Genomic DNA, 16,832 nt, shown 5'->3' with positions numbered 1-16,832 from the left:
CTGAGAACTCATACCTTGAAGGACAGGATGCTGGATCATCAGGCAGACCCTCACAATTTTGGGGGGACTGAACTCAGAGGCACTCAACCACTAAGACACATCCCCAACCCTACTTTGTATTTTATTTAGAGACAGGGTCTTACTGAGTTGCTTATTAGCACCTCACTTTTGCTGAAGCTGGCTTTAAACTCACCATCCTCCTGCGGAGCCACTGGGATTTCAGGTGTATACCACTGCACAGAGCCAGACCCTCACAATTCTTACATATAATAAACACAATGAGTCCAAGGGGCAACAAATTTGTGAAATTGCGTGGGCTTCTAGTTTTATATATGTGAATCATCTTAAGATCAAAGTTCTACTATATTATAACTATAACTCAGAATTTCATGTGTTCAACTAAAATTGAATGGCAAGTCTATCAGGTATCAGGCACTCTACTAGGTGCTGAAAATAAAATGAGTGAAAGACAACTGTCTTCAAGGAAGGCTCTCCCTAATAAGAGTCCACAAATTAACTCTGGATCAAGGAGAGGTCTGTGCTAGAAACAGAGACTAGAGGTCATAGATCAGAATGTCAGTTTAAATATCACAGAAACTTAATCTTCAAATAGTATAATTTCATGCAACCAACATGTTAAGGCATGTTCATTTTTGCTTAAAATAGTATAAAGTAATTATCCAAACTTTTTCTCTAATAGGATATAAGAAACCTACTGTAACAGTCATTCCTGTTAATCATTACTACCCTTTTATGGGAAATATTCACGGGTCTTAATCTGCAGCTGCTTGCAGATTTCCCAAAAAGTCTTTATGCTTACATTTATTAGGCATCAAAATTCCTTTTATCCTTTGTATCTTACTTACAATACACACCTTACAAAACTGGTGTATCAGAACTTCAGAATCCTAACACAGCCTTAGAATACTAAAGACACAGCAACAATAAATGGGACTTATCTAGGCCTCCATCGTTCGGAATGTCAACTTGTTTCCATTCTGAGAAAATCACAATTCTATATTCCTTTGACACAGCATTTTCTAAATTCAACGAATAATAAAATCATTATTTTTAAATACTGAAATGAGGAATGGTGATGTAGCTTGGGGATACAGTATTTGCTGAGCATGTATGAGGACCTGGTTTTCTTACCCCAAAATATAAATAAATAAATGCCAGTAGCAGTGGCACACACCTATAAACCCTGCTACTTGGGAAGCTGAAATAGGACGATGGCAAGTTCAAGGCCAACCTGGACAACTTAACAAGAATGTCTCAAAATAAAAAGGGTTAAAGATATAGTGGTAAAGCACCACTGGATTCAATGACCAGTACCACAAATAACAATAATAATAAGAGGTTTATAAAAGTATATTTAAAATAGAAAACAGGGGCCTGCACATATAGTTCAGTTGGTAGAGTGCTTGCTTCATATGCACAAGGCCCTGTGTTCAACCCCCAACCCCACCAAAAAAAAAAAAAAAAAAAAAGCGGAGAGGGACAGAAAATTATGGAAAATAACTGTGTCTGGTGTTCAAGTATCAGCTCCTGAAAACTTATTTCAGTTTCTTTTGTATATATACATATCATGTGTTGCACCATATGTATTTTTAATAAAAGTTCATGTCATAGTTTGCATAAAATGTAACATGTATATGTATATGAAAGACACAAGCAGTACTGTTTGATTTCCTAGGAACTGGAGAAGAGGAATACAAATTCTCCCCACCACCACCACCATCCCAGTATTAGGAATTGAACACAGGGGTACTCTACCACTGAACTCTCTATCCCTTTTTTATTTTTGAAACAGTGTCTCATTAAGTTTCCCAAGATGGCTTCAAATTTATGATCCTCCCACCTTAGTTTCCTGAATAGTAGAGATTACAGGTGTGCCAGTTTATTTATTTAAAAATAAAATTTTTAGTAGTTGTAGATGAACAGAATGCCTTTATTTTATTTGTTTTTATGTGACGCTGAGGATCTGTCTCACACATGCTAGGCAAGCACTCTGCCACTGAGCTACAGCCCCAGCCCCAATTTACTTTTTAATGAAGGTAGCAATTTTCTTTTTCTTGGAATGTCAAAATGTGATCACATTCAATATAAAATACTACGCAAAAGAACATGGTTATCATACATTAATGAAGCTCCATAGTACACAATCTTATTCTATACTGAGCAATAAAAGTTCAGTTACCAAATGCAGTCTTAGCCCTCTGGATTAGAAAGTCTAACATTTATAAGCCATCTCATCTCTGTAGTTGGCACAGCAGCCAAGACAGGTTTACAGAATAAGTTGTCAGAAGAGGTGTCAATTTTCCACCTCTCTTCAGCTGTTTCTGCTACAGCTAGCAAAGGCCACCAAGAGTAGCTAACATTTATTTATTAAGTACCTCCTCTCTCTCTCTGCCATACTCTATGCTACTTTACATGTGTTCCCATTTCAATGCTCACAACTGCTTTGTGAAGAACTAATTATCCATTAGTCCCATTTTTCAGATGTGGAAACCAACTGGAATAGTTAGATATCTATTTCCCAAAGCCCTAACGGTAAATAGGAGTGACAGGATTCAAACCAGGTATGCAGGGCTCTAGCTCTTCACAGCATCAACCAAGAGTGAGAGATTACTGCCAGATCAGATCCTACTTCGTCCTCTGTTACTGATGAAGAGAGGGCCATGGCTTCAGGATTGCAAGCATTAAGTAACTGTGCCACAGAATTAAAATTAGTGTTTCTATCTCCTTGAAGTTAATAACACATTAAGTTCACAGGTCACAGTAAGGTCCATACAATATCAGAATGCACAGTTCCATAAGGCCCACTGTACCCAAATGTATCACAATTCCTGAAATCAACTATTAACCTATGAGAATCCCAATTTTCACCTGATTCCTAAACCTTTGGAAGACTAATACCTTTGAAATAAGACAACACTTATGTACTTCTGGACAACAAAACCTCCTTTGAAAGCTGGCACTGAATTGTTTCTAATTATCAAGCTTGGACAGAATTCATAAATCGCAAGTTCAGCACTGGTCTGTTATTCTGCCAACAAATCTGAGGAATAAAAGTGTTTCCAATCATGTCAAGCATGGTGGACACACCTGTAATCCCAGCTACTTGGGAGGCTGACACAGGAGGTTCGCAGGTTCAAAGCCAAACTCAGCAACTTAGCAAAGTATCTCATGAGACCCTGTGGTAAAAGCACCCCTGGGTTAAATCCCCAGTACAAAAAAAATATGTATATGTGTGTGTGTATGTGAGAGAGAAAGATTTGTGTCTGTGTGTACACGTATGTACATACGTACATACAGTTCTACTTCTTTAAAAAACTGCCTGAAAAGCACAAGATATTAACAATTTTTGCTCTTTTGACTGTCCAAATTCAAAGATTACAAATTCTAAAGGAGATACTTTGATTTTTCACAATTACCATTCTCAAAATGGTATATGAATATATTTAAATAATTCAAAAGATTATAAATGAATAAGTCTCTCCCACACCTGACTAAATGATCTGTCCACTCCAGCCCCACCCCAACACCACTGCTGGTCTTTTACACATCTTTCTACATTCGATAAGCATGTACAACAAGCACATACGTAAACACACATACTCTTACTATATATCCCTTTTTAAATTAAAATGACAGTAAACGATATTGGATTTCCCAATCCCTTGTTTTTTAATTAGACATTTTTGAGAAGAAACTTTAAATGTCAGTGAAAAACACCAAATCTAAACAAATCTATAAGGGAACAATTCACACACAAACATTTCTCACCAGATGTCAAAACTTTGTGACTTCTGTTGGCTGGACACAAGGAAGTATAAAATCAAAGATGTAATACCACTGTGGGCCTATTTGTTGTTGTTCTTCTTCTTCTTTTGTTTTTGCACAAGAACAGGAAATCTCTACTTCCCAGACACAACACCAGACTACTCCTAACCCCATTCTAAGATCTTATAAATGTTCATTGCTTACAGAGAAAAGTGATTTAAATAAACACTGTACTAGGGGGAAAACATGTATATTATATTTTGTTATTAAAGGGTGCTAACACTGGGAAGAGTGGCACACACCTGTAATCCCAGCAGCTTGGGAGGTTGAGGCAGAGTTTAAATCAAGAGTTTAAAGCCAGCCTCAGCAAAAGTGAGGCACTAAGCAATGCAGTGAGACTCTCTCTCTAAATAAAATACAAAATCGGACTGAGAATGGTCAAGTGCCCCTGAATTAAACCCCCAGTACCAAATAAATAAATGGTGCTAAAGAACAATTCTATAGCCACAAACCATACTTTAAAATTCATACATAAGTTCTATTTCATAAAAGAATAATTATGCAGAAACAGAAAAGGATATTAAGGAATTTCATTATCTATTACCATGACCCAAATGCCTAATACTGTGAGTTAATGGCATGTCAGAAACTAAATAGAAATCAAACAAAATTAGCCTACACTCTACTCAATTAGTCTGTTCAAATTAAGGGAACACATAGAACACCTCCCCCTAATTCATCAGCTGTGTTCTATGTGTAGTTAATAACCAAAATGCTCTATTATTTTAATACACATCAGGGCATGGTGTTTGCTCACTGCTAACAGAGTGCTTTCAAGACTATTGTTCTACAGAAGACTATAGCTTTTGAGTCAACTATTAATTGAAGCAAACTTTCCATATAAATATCCTTCAAAAATTATTAAAATGACCGAATCTTAAAGAGTTTTAATAAAGGAATTAAAAGTATTAAATATACTCAATCAATCATTGGTTGATTGAGTATATTTAATATACATGAGCAAATTTTAGGTAACATTTTATCTGATCATATTGATAAACATATTTGTAGAAGTGAAATGATTTCCCCACACAACCATGGTTTTGCTCAAAAAAAAAAAAATTACTAAAAAATCTGCTCACTTAATATTGGATCCCTGTTAAAATGCTACTCACCATTCGGAGAAAATACATAAAAACACAAAACATCCACTTAAAACAGTGTAGAGTTCACTGTCTCTTTATAATGCCCCACTCTTTAGAATACTGAAAAAAGGCAAGGGAGAGAGACAAAGAAAGAAGTAAAAGCACTAACTGATATCTCTGACCTCTGATGAAACAAAGAATATCAAGTAGAATGATATCTACTCCTAAAGAGTTTTTTAAAAAAATTACTGTATTAAAATTTTTAAACATCCTGTTTTTAAAAGTTTTAACACATCCAGAGTAAATTTCATACAAATAACTGTTCTATTAAGATAATGGAATAACTATCTTTGACTCTTGACATTCACATTCTCTTCTTTTTCTTAAACTCTACCTCCTACAAGAAACCTACAAGCCAGGCATGGTTGCCCATACCTGTAATACCAGCAGCTAGGGAGGCTGAGGCAGGAGAATTCCAAGTTTGAGACCAGCTTCAGCAACTTAGAGAGGCCCTAAGCAACTTAGTCAGACTCCTGTCTTAAAATAAAAAATGAAAAGAGCTGGGATGTAGCTCAATGGTAAAGCCCTTCTGGGTTCAATCCCCAGTATCCAAAACATGAAAATATAAAAAAGAAAAACGAAACAAACCTTCAGTAGACAAAGGGGGAAAACAGGCAAACTTCCCAGTTTAAATATTCAACACCTACTCTTCCTCATTCATTCCTCAATTTATTCATTTCATGTAAATCTTGTCCTTAATCTGGGTATTCTTTCTATATTTACTGAAATTTAATTACTGACCTTTCAGCATGACTCTCACAAAATTCATTATATTATTTCTGAGTTACAAAACTAAGCTCTCAGAAAGCAACATAGCTCATTTTGACTCAAAATCTTGCAGGAAGCTTTCATTTTAAAACTCTAAAAATTTTTTAAATGTTGAAAAGTTGTAACACTAAATTAGTTACCTGTAGAGTCAATTACCCTGGTTGGTTAGAACGAATATCGCACAGGTCTACTATAAAACTTATTGAAGGAAGATGGTTAAGATGACATTCTTCTGGTAGATTAAACCCACTTATGCTGTATAATAGACACACTCTATATTGAATATTAATATGTTAATAGTATTAGCCCAAATGAGATTCTAGTGTGGTTAGAATGCTATATGATGTAACAAGAGTTAAAGCTTTAGAAAAAATTAAACAAACAAAAAACCTATGTAGGTATACCAATGAGAAAATAAAGAAGAAAAGCCTTAAAGATTTAGAATTTCAAAAAATTCAAAATTTTAACCATATTTATGCCAGCCTACAGATGGAGCATCCCTAATCAGAAAATCCAAAACTTTTGGAGCATCAACATGACCCCACAAGTGGAAAATTCCACACCTGATTTCCTACAACTAGAGAAGTCAAGCCACCGGCACACTGAAAGTACTATATAAAATTACTTCAGGTTATGGGTACAATGTGAATGTGAAACAAATGAATTTCATGCTTATACTTATCCACAAAATCAAATCTGAAAAAATTTTTCAAAATCTGAAAAACTCCAAAATCTGAAACACTTCTGGATCCAAGACTTTCAGATAAAGAATAGTTGATCTGTAAAATCAGATAAAGTCAACTCAGTGTGACATGGTTCCTAACTATGTTTTGACTCTCTACTGTGGCTACTATTTCACCATTAAGAGAACAAACCTATATCCACTTTCACCTAACTCTTAAGAATTGACAAGGATTTTTTCCTTCACTCTGGCAGTATTAAAATTCAAATAAACAATTAAATGTAAATAATACACCTAAACCTTGGAAATCTAATTCAAAAAAGAAGATTCTGCCTTATTAGTAATAGTGAAATAGGGCTATCACTGCTCTCATTTAAACAGAGGCCCTGCATAAACAATTCATTTTAACATGAAAATACTATTATTTCAGCTCTTAATTTAAAAAAAAAAAAAAATTCTTTTAAAAGGAAAACAGATTCTTCCCTTCTAGAATTGTAATATGTAGTTGAAACAACATGCCACATGCCACAGAAACAACAGATATGCAGTTTGTTATATTCATTAAATGCAACAGGATCTCAAAGAAATATCCTGAGTCAAGACAGCCAGAAAAGACATTACAGGAGTAGTAGGACTGAAACTAGGCTATAAAAAGGACAAAGGGAAGGAATGGAATGAACAAAATCACAGAAATTTGTAATGAGTATGGCAAAACTGCAGGATCTGAAAGACAGGCAAGAATCCCAGTTAGGGAAGAATGGGAAATAAAGCTGACTAGGTAGAATGACACCTTAAAAGCCAGTCTGAAGCATATGAACTCAATCCAGTTGGCACAGGGAATCCATTATGGGTTTTCCAGCAGGGGAGCTGACATAATGAAACCAGTATTTTAAATAAATTACACTGTCAGTAGTTACAGAAGATAGGATAGAGAAGAAAGGTTGCTCAGGACAACCAACTAAAAAATTAAGGCAATAACCCAAACCTAATGACCATTCCCTCACTCATTCATTCACTATAGACAGTAGACTGCCAGGTAAGAACACTGGCATAAACTATCAGACAAACTGAGCCTACATCCCTACTCCTGCCCCTCACTACCTAAACCTCTATTTTCCTGTTAAATTAAGGATATCAGCTGCTCAGAGTGCCACAGTACTTGTTAAAGCACCAGTACAGTCTTGATCATTGATTATTATGAGCAAAAATCACTGCTGAAATAAGAATGGGAAATGAAATCAGGACAAGATTTACAGGTATTTCAGAGGAAAAGAACTTTCCAGACAGAACTGAAAATATGGAGCAAGAACTCTGGCAAATGGTCAAAACTAGAGGGGAAAAAAAAAGCCTACTTGAAGTAATCACTCCAAACTAAAAGGCAAATCCTAGGCTCTGCTGAATCCAGCCTCAAAGGAGTTACACATTTTTATTTTAAGATTTGGAAAATGTTCCAAATGGTGCAAGTATATTTAAAAAATCAAAACTCAAGTAAAAGAATAGCAACAAAGGCATGCAAATGGTCCAAGACTATATCCACACCAAAAAGTAGTGCCCAGTGTTAACATTCAATCTAATTCTTCAGGGTGTATCTAAGCCCTTATTCACAATTTTGAGAATAAATAAATTATTGCTTTTTATTTCAAATGTTCCCAAAACCTCAGGAAACAGAACTGCAAAATTTTTTTTGACATTATGACCCTACTAAAACTAATAACAAGCAAATAAAATATAATACAAAGAAATGAACCTCAAAACCAAACCCATCCCATTACACTTAAGGGATCTTGGTATGCCAAGCATCTACACATATTACAAACATTTAACTCAATCTTCTCAACTGACATAAACTATCAAACAAACTGAGCTCAATGACTGCCCCATTCATTGGCCAAGTGAAATAACTACACAGCAGGAGTTACTACTACTCCAAGATCACACAGCTAGTGAGGGATACAACCTGAGTTTGAATCGAGGCAGTTCTCCACAGGGACCCTCATTTAAACCACTATACAACACAAAAATATAAATGCTATTTCCTACACAAGTTTTCAGAAATGTACACTTTTAAGTTAGGCATACTCTTATTTGCTCTTCCTTGTTAATTTCATGCACAGATTTATACTCCATGTATGTATGATATGTCAAAATACATTCTACTGGGGCTGGGGTTGTGGCTCTGTGGCACAGCGCTTGCCTAGCATGTGTGAAGCTCCGGGTTCAATCCTCAGCACCACATATACATAAATAAAATAAATAAATAAAAGGTACATCAACAACTAAGAATATTTTTTAAAAAACATTGTACTGTCTTCTATAACTAAAAAATTGTAAAAATTTTCTAGCACAGAACAGAACATTTTTTTTTTCTTTTGGATACTGTAATTGAACCAGGGGCACTTTACGTAACACTAAGCCTCAACCCCAGGCCTTTTTTTTTTTAAAGACAGGGTCTAAGTTGCTTAGGGCCTCAATAAACAGGCCTCAAACTTGAGATGCTCCTACCTCAGCCTCCAGAGTCACTGGGATTATAGGCATGCGCTACCACGCCTGGACCAAAACAACATTTCCACTGGTGGTATTTCAAGAGGCTACTTTCACCACTGCTAATCTCAAGGTAGGAAATACAGCAGCTAACGAGAAGACTGCATTTTATTAAATAGTGCTAGGGAGTTAAGCACAATGATATGAATCCTACAACTTTCATTTATCCAGTACAATCACTTGACCCAGTTAGTAGAGCTACAAAACTGTAAAAATATAAATGTGATTACAAACACAGTTTTTGTAGGGCACAGTGACACACACCTGTACCTCCAACTACCCAGTAGGCTGAGGCAGGAGGATCAAATTCAAGGCTAGCCTGGACAAACAGGGAAGAACAAACAGGGAAGGAGAAAACTCAGTGGTAGAGGACTTGTTTATCATACACAAGGCCCTTGGTTGGGTCCCCAGCACCAAGGAAAGGAAAGATTTTTGTAAGGATATCTACAAACCAAGACTAAAAAAGAAACTGGGAAAATCTATTGCAAATAAGGTCACCACAAAAGAACACAGACTGACATGGTTTGAATCCTAGTATACCACTGAACATTTTGGGAGCCTTGAACAAGTGAATTAACTTCTTTGCACCTCTGTTTCATCCTCCACAAAGAAAGCCCAAAACTACTGACCTTAGCCTAAGGTCTAAATGACACAAAGCACCGCCCACCTCCTAGAGCACAAACCAGGCTGAGCCCCTTTCCTCTGTCTCTATAACTAAAGGACAATTAATTGCCCTCCGAGTACAATCTCAAAGGCAATAGGTAAAGCCAAATTCTTCAGCATCTACTTTCTCAAAGAATTGTTTTTGTATCTTTAAACTTCAATTTTCTAGTGGTGGTAGAGCAGGAGATAGTGCCAAGGTGGTCTGCAAATGGACCACTTTTAACCAATTCTTTTCTACAGTTCTTAAGGTCCTATCCCTTCTCTGCTATGGGAAGGTCTGAATACAAAATACAAATGCCTCATGTTAGATCCGTTCTTTTTTTGCATTAAATAACTTACACTATAAATGTTATAAATGTCAAATTCACATGTACTAGAAAAATACAAAGTCCCAGGCAGTGCCAGTATTTCTGCCATTCCCCCACACTTCCTCCAATTCACATTCTCCTCTATTCTTTTACATAAGTAACTCTGAAATTGAACAAGCCAAACAAATAATTTCTACTAACTCCATCTAAAATGTGTTCTAACAAATTCTTCATAGTAATCCTGCTATAAGTTGTTGTGTAAAGGGGATTCCTTTGCCAGCTACTCATCTGACCAGGTTATATTTATACAGTATTGCTATATATGAACTAATGTATTTAATCAACAGGTTAATGTTCCAAACGTTCATTACTCACAGCTCCTTTTGTCAGTAACCCCATGTTTATATTAAGCTGCTGCCCTTTCTCATTTACTTGAAAGGTTCCCAGTACAGAGGAAGCAGTTTTTTCTTGTTCTCTTGGTAGATAGGTATCTTGGTAACTGTGCAAAAACGTCCATTTGTGTTGAGAACACAAGTATCATGAAGATTCCTGAACATATGTAAAAGTTATTAAGATATTTTAACACTTCTATTACACAATCAATAAAAAATAACAATTTCCATAAGGGGGCCACTCCAGTTTCTCCCATATTAATAACCAAAACTGACAGAACAATGTTTTAAGCTGATGGTGAGCTTAGCAGCAATTTTTAAGCCATTAACGAGTCACAATAAGTTCCTCCACTGTAAGCAAAACTTTCTCATGCCCATACTGTTTTCATCCTCCATACAGTTCAGCAATTTGTTCTAAATACTATAATCTGATTCTAACTACTCAAATGGCCAAAAAAAAAGTAGTTATTTATGGAGTTAATGATTGCAACTGCATACATCAGACAGTACAGGATAGCAGAAATGAAAAAAAAATCATATAACAAACAAACAGGGAAAACCGATTTAAAAGCAAGAGTATAAATACACAACACGCCTGACCGCCCTCAGGCATGTTTTCTTTCTGCCTCCCCTCCCCCACTGGTAAATGCAAACTATTTCTAGAACTCCGAAAGATAATTTGGGAAGCTTGCCATTAACTCATGTGATTCAATCCAACATATACAATGTTTTCATGGAGACAAAGCTGCCCTGCTTCCCTAAAGATCATAAAACTTATGGTGAGTAGATACAGTCCCCAGGAAGTCAGGATTAATGAATTCACCAATGAGCACCGGTCTTATTTAACAAAAATGAACATGAATCACACTGGGAAACCCAAAAAGTCACTGTCTTCAATGTGTAATCAGGATACTTATTGCAAGTCGCTTTAGTAAGAGGATAAAAATCCTAACGATTAGACCTTATGTTATCCAAACTGGAGTCTTTAGGGAAGAGAGGTGAAGATGATTACTCAATTGTATTGGGGGTGGGGAGACATTAATACTAAAGATTCAAACTAAAAATAACCCATCATTTCACCCACCATATTTTATTAACAACATGTTTAGATCAGCATAAGGCTCCTGTTTGGAAAACAGTAAACTTCCCTAACTGTAAATTACATAGGTATCACTACAACTGGTACCTGCAAAGTCCACGATTTTAAGTAAACTCCAAACACGCAGAATATATAATTTTTAACTAGGTTCTAAGACTTACCCCCCGTGTAATCACCAAATTATTTTACAGAGTGTGGATAACCTAACAAAGAGATATTTCCTAAAAGCCATCACAACCCAAATTTTTACAGGGAACACATCATTTCCACAATCTAAATTTAATTCCGGTTGCCACTGCAAAGTGATGCCTATTTCAGCAAATTAGGAACTTCCAAAAATACTGAACACGTTAACGCATGCATGGCTTTCCTAGTGCTGCCATTTACGATTAATATTTCGCTTAAATAAAAGTCTGCTTCTTTTAAAAAAAAAAATGACATCGGTTGCAAAGAGGAAGTTACCGAGAAACCACCCTCACAACGTGGCCTTTACACTGTCAGAAAATAATGTGACTCTGTGCCACCCAAAACTTACCAGGACGCTGGCAATAACTTTGCCAATTCTACACTTCTGAACCCAACTTCAAAGAGTCTCTACCAAATACCTCCCTAAGAAGGCAGAAAGCGCTAAGTTACAAACAAACACGTCCCGGAGTGAGGCCCGGCGGCCGCGCGCCCCTCCCCCCGGCCGGCGCCCCCGCCCCGGACGCGCGGCCCCAACAGCCGCCCGCAGCCCCCTGCACTCCAGCCGGGGTCGCCGCGCAGGGCCAGGGAAGCGCCTCGGCAGGGGAGCGGATTCTCATCGCAGCCCAAGGTTTAACAAAACAGCATGCACCGAAAGGAGCCTTCTCCTCTGCTAAAAATAGGCTATAAAGGAGTCGGCCTCATGATGGCTCCTTGATTCAATTTGCTGCAAATTCTTTCCTGAAAGCCTTGCTCGCCTCACATACACACGCACAAAAAGGGGGTGTAAATGCACGAAGGGTGGAAGAGGGGGAGAAGGCCGAGGTGCACATTTTCCGAGAAAACAACAACATAATTAGGGTGAGGATCCCCCGAGACCAGGAAAGGGTAGGGGGTGGGCAGGCACGTGAGCATTTCAAAGAAGCCTGAGAGGGAAAGGGGGGATGGGGGCACCCTAAATGCCCTCCCTCCCTTCCCCTCCCCCACCTAAGCCCCAGCTCCCCAAAGGGCCAAGTTGAAAAATGCATGTTCCGCGGGCGCCCCTCCCCCCCCCCGCGGCCCGGGGGCCCTCGGCCGCCTCCGGCTCGCGCCCCCCGCCCCGGCCCGCGGCCGCCCCACTCCAGGGTCCGGCCCCCGGCGCTTACCTGGAAACGGTGGCCTCCAACGCCGCTCCCCCCTCCCGGGAATGGAGGCACAAGGAAATTCCCCTCCTCGCCGCCGCCGCCACCGCCTCCAACCACCCCCAAAATAACCCCTCCGGGGGGTGAGAGGCAATTATAACCCCGGCGAGCGGAGGGCGCGGGGGATGGGCGCGGGCGGGCGGGGGCGGGGAGCGCGGCGCGGGTCCCCAGGTGGCGAGCGGAGGTGCTCCCGCCGCGGGGGGAGGGGCGGGGGCGCACGCGGCCGGCGGCGGGGGGAGGCGGCGCGCGGGGGAAGGGCGCGAGCGGGGAGAGGAATTGAGGCAGAAGGTAAAAGCTGTTACTAAGGGAAAGAGCCAAACGGTTCGGAGCAGCCAACGGCTCAGACACTCAACACTGGGGAGAGAGGAATGGGGACCAGCCAGGCACAAATGAGCTCGCGAGGCCCGCGGCGGCGGCGGCGGCGGCCGCGCAGCAAAACAAACCCGAGCGGCCTGCGCCGGGCGGGCGGGCGCGCGGGGGAGGGGCCGGCGGGGGAGGGGCGCGCGGACGCGGGCGGCGGCGCGGCTGGGGGGGGGCTCCGCCGGCCGGCTCCCGCCCTCCCTCCCGGCCCGCGGCCGCGGCGCTGGGGGCTGGGCGTGTGCGGCGCATTCTTTTAAAAAGAAAGCTAGCTCCGCGGGCTCTCAGAGGCGCCCGGTGGGCACCGGCCGCCGCACCCCGCCCCCTCCACCGGGTGGCCGGGTGCGGGGCGGCGCGGGGGAGGCCGGGAGGCTCGCGCCGCAGCCGGTGCGGAAGCGCGGGTTAACTTTCCCGGGGAGGCCGCGGGCTCCCCGGCGGCGCGGCGCGGCTGGCTGGGCGGACACGCGGTGGGCATGTGCGGGAGCGCGGCGCCGACATCATATGGACATTTGTTTGCGAAAAACCTCGGTGCACACCTTTGTGTGCGTAAATACATGTGTTTCTCGGAAGCGTACCTGGAAAGGTGCTTATCTGTAATGAACGATTTTCAAAATGTAATCCAGATGACCGGATCTGTAGAGAAAACATGCACACAAGAAAAGGTTTTTGATACTAAACACAAAACTGTAATCGAAGTGTGTATGCCCAAATGTACTGTGAATCAAACATATGGTGGTATTTATCATCTGGTGGGTCTGTTCGAAAGGTTTAGTTGATCGGTTCTCATTTCACAACAATAAAATAATGTAACTATATATACATATATATCAGACAATGCAACGTCAGCAGAAGTTTATCCACTTTGTGTACTTTTTGCATGTGTATAGCACATCAAGGCAGATTATAAAGTGTAACTTAGATCACTGATAATGCGACATTATGATTGAGGGAAGGAGTGCAATGTTTTGTTTTTTGTTTTAAAGCACATTTGGTGTTAATCTTTATAAGCCCCTCAGAAATCAGGGGTGAAGGGTGCTTCTCACACCCGGTATACACCTAGGACATAAAAAGCAGCCACCCTTTAAATTTTAAGATATGACTTAGAATTTTTTTTTTTTCAGTTATTACAGTTTTCAAAGTAAAATAATATTTTCTCAGGCTGGATAAGAGGTTCTGTTCTCATATTTTTTTTAGCAATATTTGGAAGTATGTGGTAATCATCTTAAAGCAAGTCTTTCCTCTGAATAATCAAGAAACCTAAATTTTTACACAGAGTATTATTTGAAATAACTTTAACCACTCTGGACTCCAAGTCACCTAATAATTCATTAGTTAGGCAGGTGATTTTGTAGCCAAGGTCAGTGTCTTTCTCCTTTAATGAACCCATGGTTGGGGGAAGCAGCCAGAATCCTTTTCCTGACTAATCCTTTTCCTGACTAATATAAGAGGATGGGGGGAAGGGGGGGGCAGGAAAACTATCAGAGAAAATAGAGTGGGATTGGAAACTCCCTTCCAACCACTAAAAGGAGAGTTCAAAGCATATCAGTGGTGTGTCCTTAGAGCTATTTTCATATATGAAAGAGGGAATGTTAGATTAAACAATGTCACCTGATGGGAATTTAGATAACTGCAGGTTTCCAAAACACTCTGCAGAGTGTACAGGGAAACAGCACAAATAAAACCAGTTTTGTATTTCTGCAGGATTCTACAGCCCATGCTTCTTTACCCCAGAACAAAGGTCTTATTTCAGGTGCAAGGAGAGTATAATTATCTTCCTACTTTTAAAAATACTTTAATGAGTTGACTAATGATACATGTCACTAAAAATTATCCTCCTTAGAGTGGTGTTTCTGGGTTTTGTTGTTGTGGTGGTGATGGTGGTGCTGCTGGAGATCAAACCCAGGACCTTGCACATGCATGCTAGGCATGCTTTACTGCCAAGCTATGTCCCCAGCCCTTGACCTAGATTGTTTTTGAAGTTTCACATTGTGCCACTTGCTGCTACAGATGGGTCTTCTCTAGACAACAGCTACTATAAAATCAAACCACTCTTCAGTAGATAAGGACTTCCCAACCATACTGATTCTTAAAAAGGTCATTTTTAGAGCCAGACATGGTGGTGCATGCCTGTAATCTCAGTGGCTGGAGGCTGAGGCAGGAGGATGGCAAATTCAAAACCAGCCTCAGCAATTTAGCAAGACCTTAAGCAATTTAGTGAGACCCTACCTCAAAATTAAAAAATAAAGAAAGACTGGGGATTTGACTCAATGGTCAAGTGCATCTAGGTTCAATCATGGTACCACAAAACAACAAAAAGGGTCATCTCCAAACCTGTGGCCAGACTTATCCTCTGCTTAAATGACTCTTGCTCTACAAAGGACGTCCTACCTTGCTTTAGAGTCATAGAGTCAAGAATTCCAGCCTTACACCAACTTACTTCCTAAAGTTGTTCAGTGTTAGTTGAGCCTCATCACAATGATGATAATAATAATCTATGCAAATTACTTAATTTGTATCCCATGATAAATATCAGCAAAGTTGGGGATCTGTACCACACTTAGTTGTTCCAGTAAAATGCACTTTGCCCACCATTACTAAACCATACTCATTGAAGACACCTGAAATAGTTAAATATGGAAACAACTTTCATTTTCCCCCAACTAGTGGTGTGTTACATGAGACTATTTTTTCATCACTTTGATTTCTATATTCTGGAAACCTACCTGAAACAGCAGTGGAGCTTTAACATTAAATACTCAAATAATGATCCCCATACAAAGGCATGTGTTGCCTCCTCACTCCTCTGGCCATTCCAGCATATCCAGCACCTGAGATCAGACGCAGCACCAAAATTCAAACAATAATTAGACCCTCGAAGGGAGGTAAGGACAAAGAATTTATCCTGGGACTGGGGTTGTGGCTCAGCAGTAGAGTGCTCGCCAAGTGCTCGCCTAGCATGTGAGGCCCTGGGTTCAATCCTCGGCACCACATAAAATTAAATAAATAAATATGTATATTGTGTCCAACTACAACTAAAAAATAAATATAAAAAAAAGAATTAACTATCCTTACTAATTTTCAGTGCTTATCCCAAGCCAAAAAGGGTTATGCTTTGAATACAAATGTTAACATGTTTCTAGAAAAGAGAAATTACTCTGTTACTAAAAAATTCTACAGGAAAGGGAGACATTGTTAAGAAGGTTCTCTTGAACTTTCTAGCTGATTACTCAACAAAAAGAAACCTCATATCAGCAACTGTTACCAGAAGTTACCTGTGTGTGTGTATATTATAAAATGACTAAACAAATCCTGACTTGTTTTACTTCAGTAATACTACACTAGGGAGTGTGGAATGGCAAGACACTACACCTCGGCAACATTCATCACTCAAAAAACAAAACATTTTACATTTAAAATGCTTTAATCCCAGGCCTACAGGATCTCATTACTATATGTATGTTTAAAACCACCATGGTGTTTTAAATTGTTTACATTAGCTGGCCTACGTAATTAAAGTATTCAAAACAAACTTAATAGCATGAAAAAGATATTTGATACCTCAAGTATTATCTGGTGCTATAACACATGTTGTATTTTTACTCACCCTGGAAAGCAGTGGCTTTCTGTCTGTAGCATTCACCCCCAGGCATCTTGCTGATCCCCTCTG

The 16,832-nt window shown here is 39.7% G+C and overlaps 1 protein-coding gene across 1 annotated transcript in view; it reads right to left on the bottom strand.

Annotated features, from left to right (window-relative positions):
* Nucleotides 1-12,876, bottom strand: part of Tbl1xr1 (TBL1X/Y related 1) — a 151,234-nt gene extending 138,358 nt beyond the window's left edge. Inside the window, exon 1 of the mRNA XM_076867631.2 lies at nucleotides 12,773-12,876. The gene's annotated coding sequence lies outside the window, so the exon portion shown is untranslated. The remainder of the gene's footprint in view (nucleotides 1-12,772) is intronic.
* Nucleotides 12,877-16,832: the final 3,956 nt, after the last annotated feature.

This window comes from Callospermophilus lateralis, chromosome 10 (assembly GCF_048772815.1).
Source record: "Callospermophilus lateralis isolate mCalLat2 chromosome 10, mCalLat2.hap1, whole genome shotgun sequence".
Taxonomy (NCBI): domain Eukaryota; kingdom Metazoa; phylum Chordata; class Mammalia; order Rodentia; family Sciuridae; genus Callospermophilus; species Callospermophilus lateralis.
This window is presented reverse-complemented; position numbering and strand designations above follow the sequence as displayed.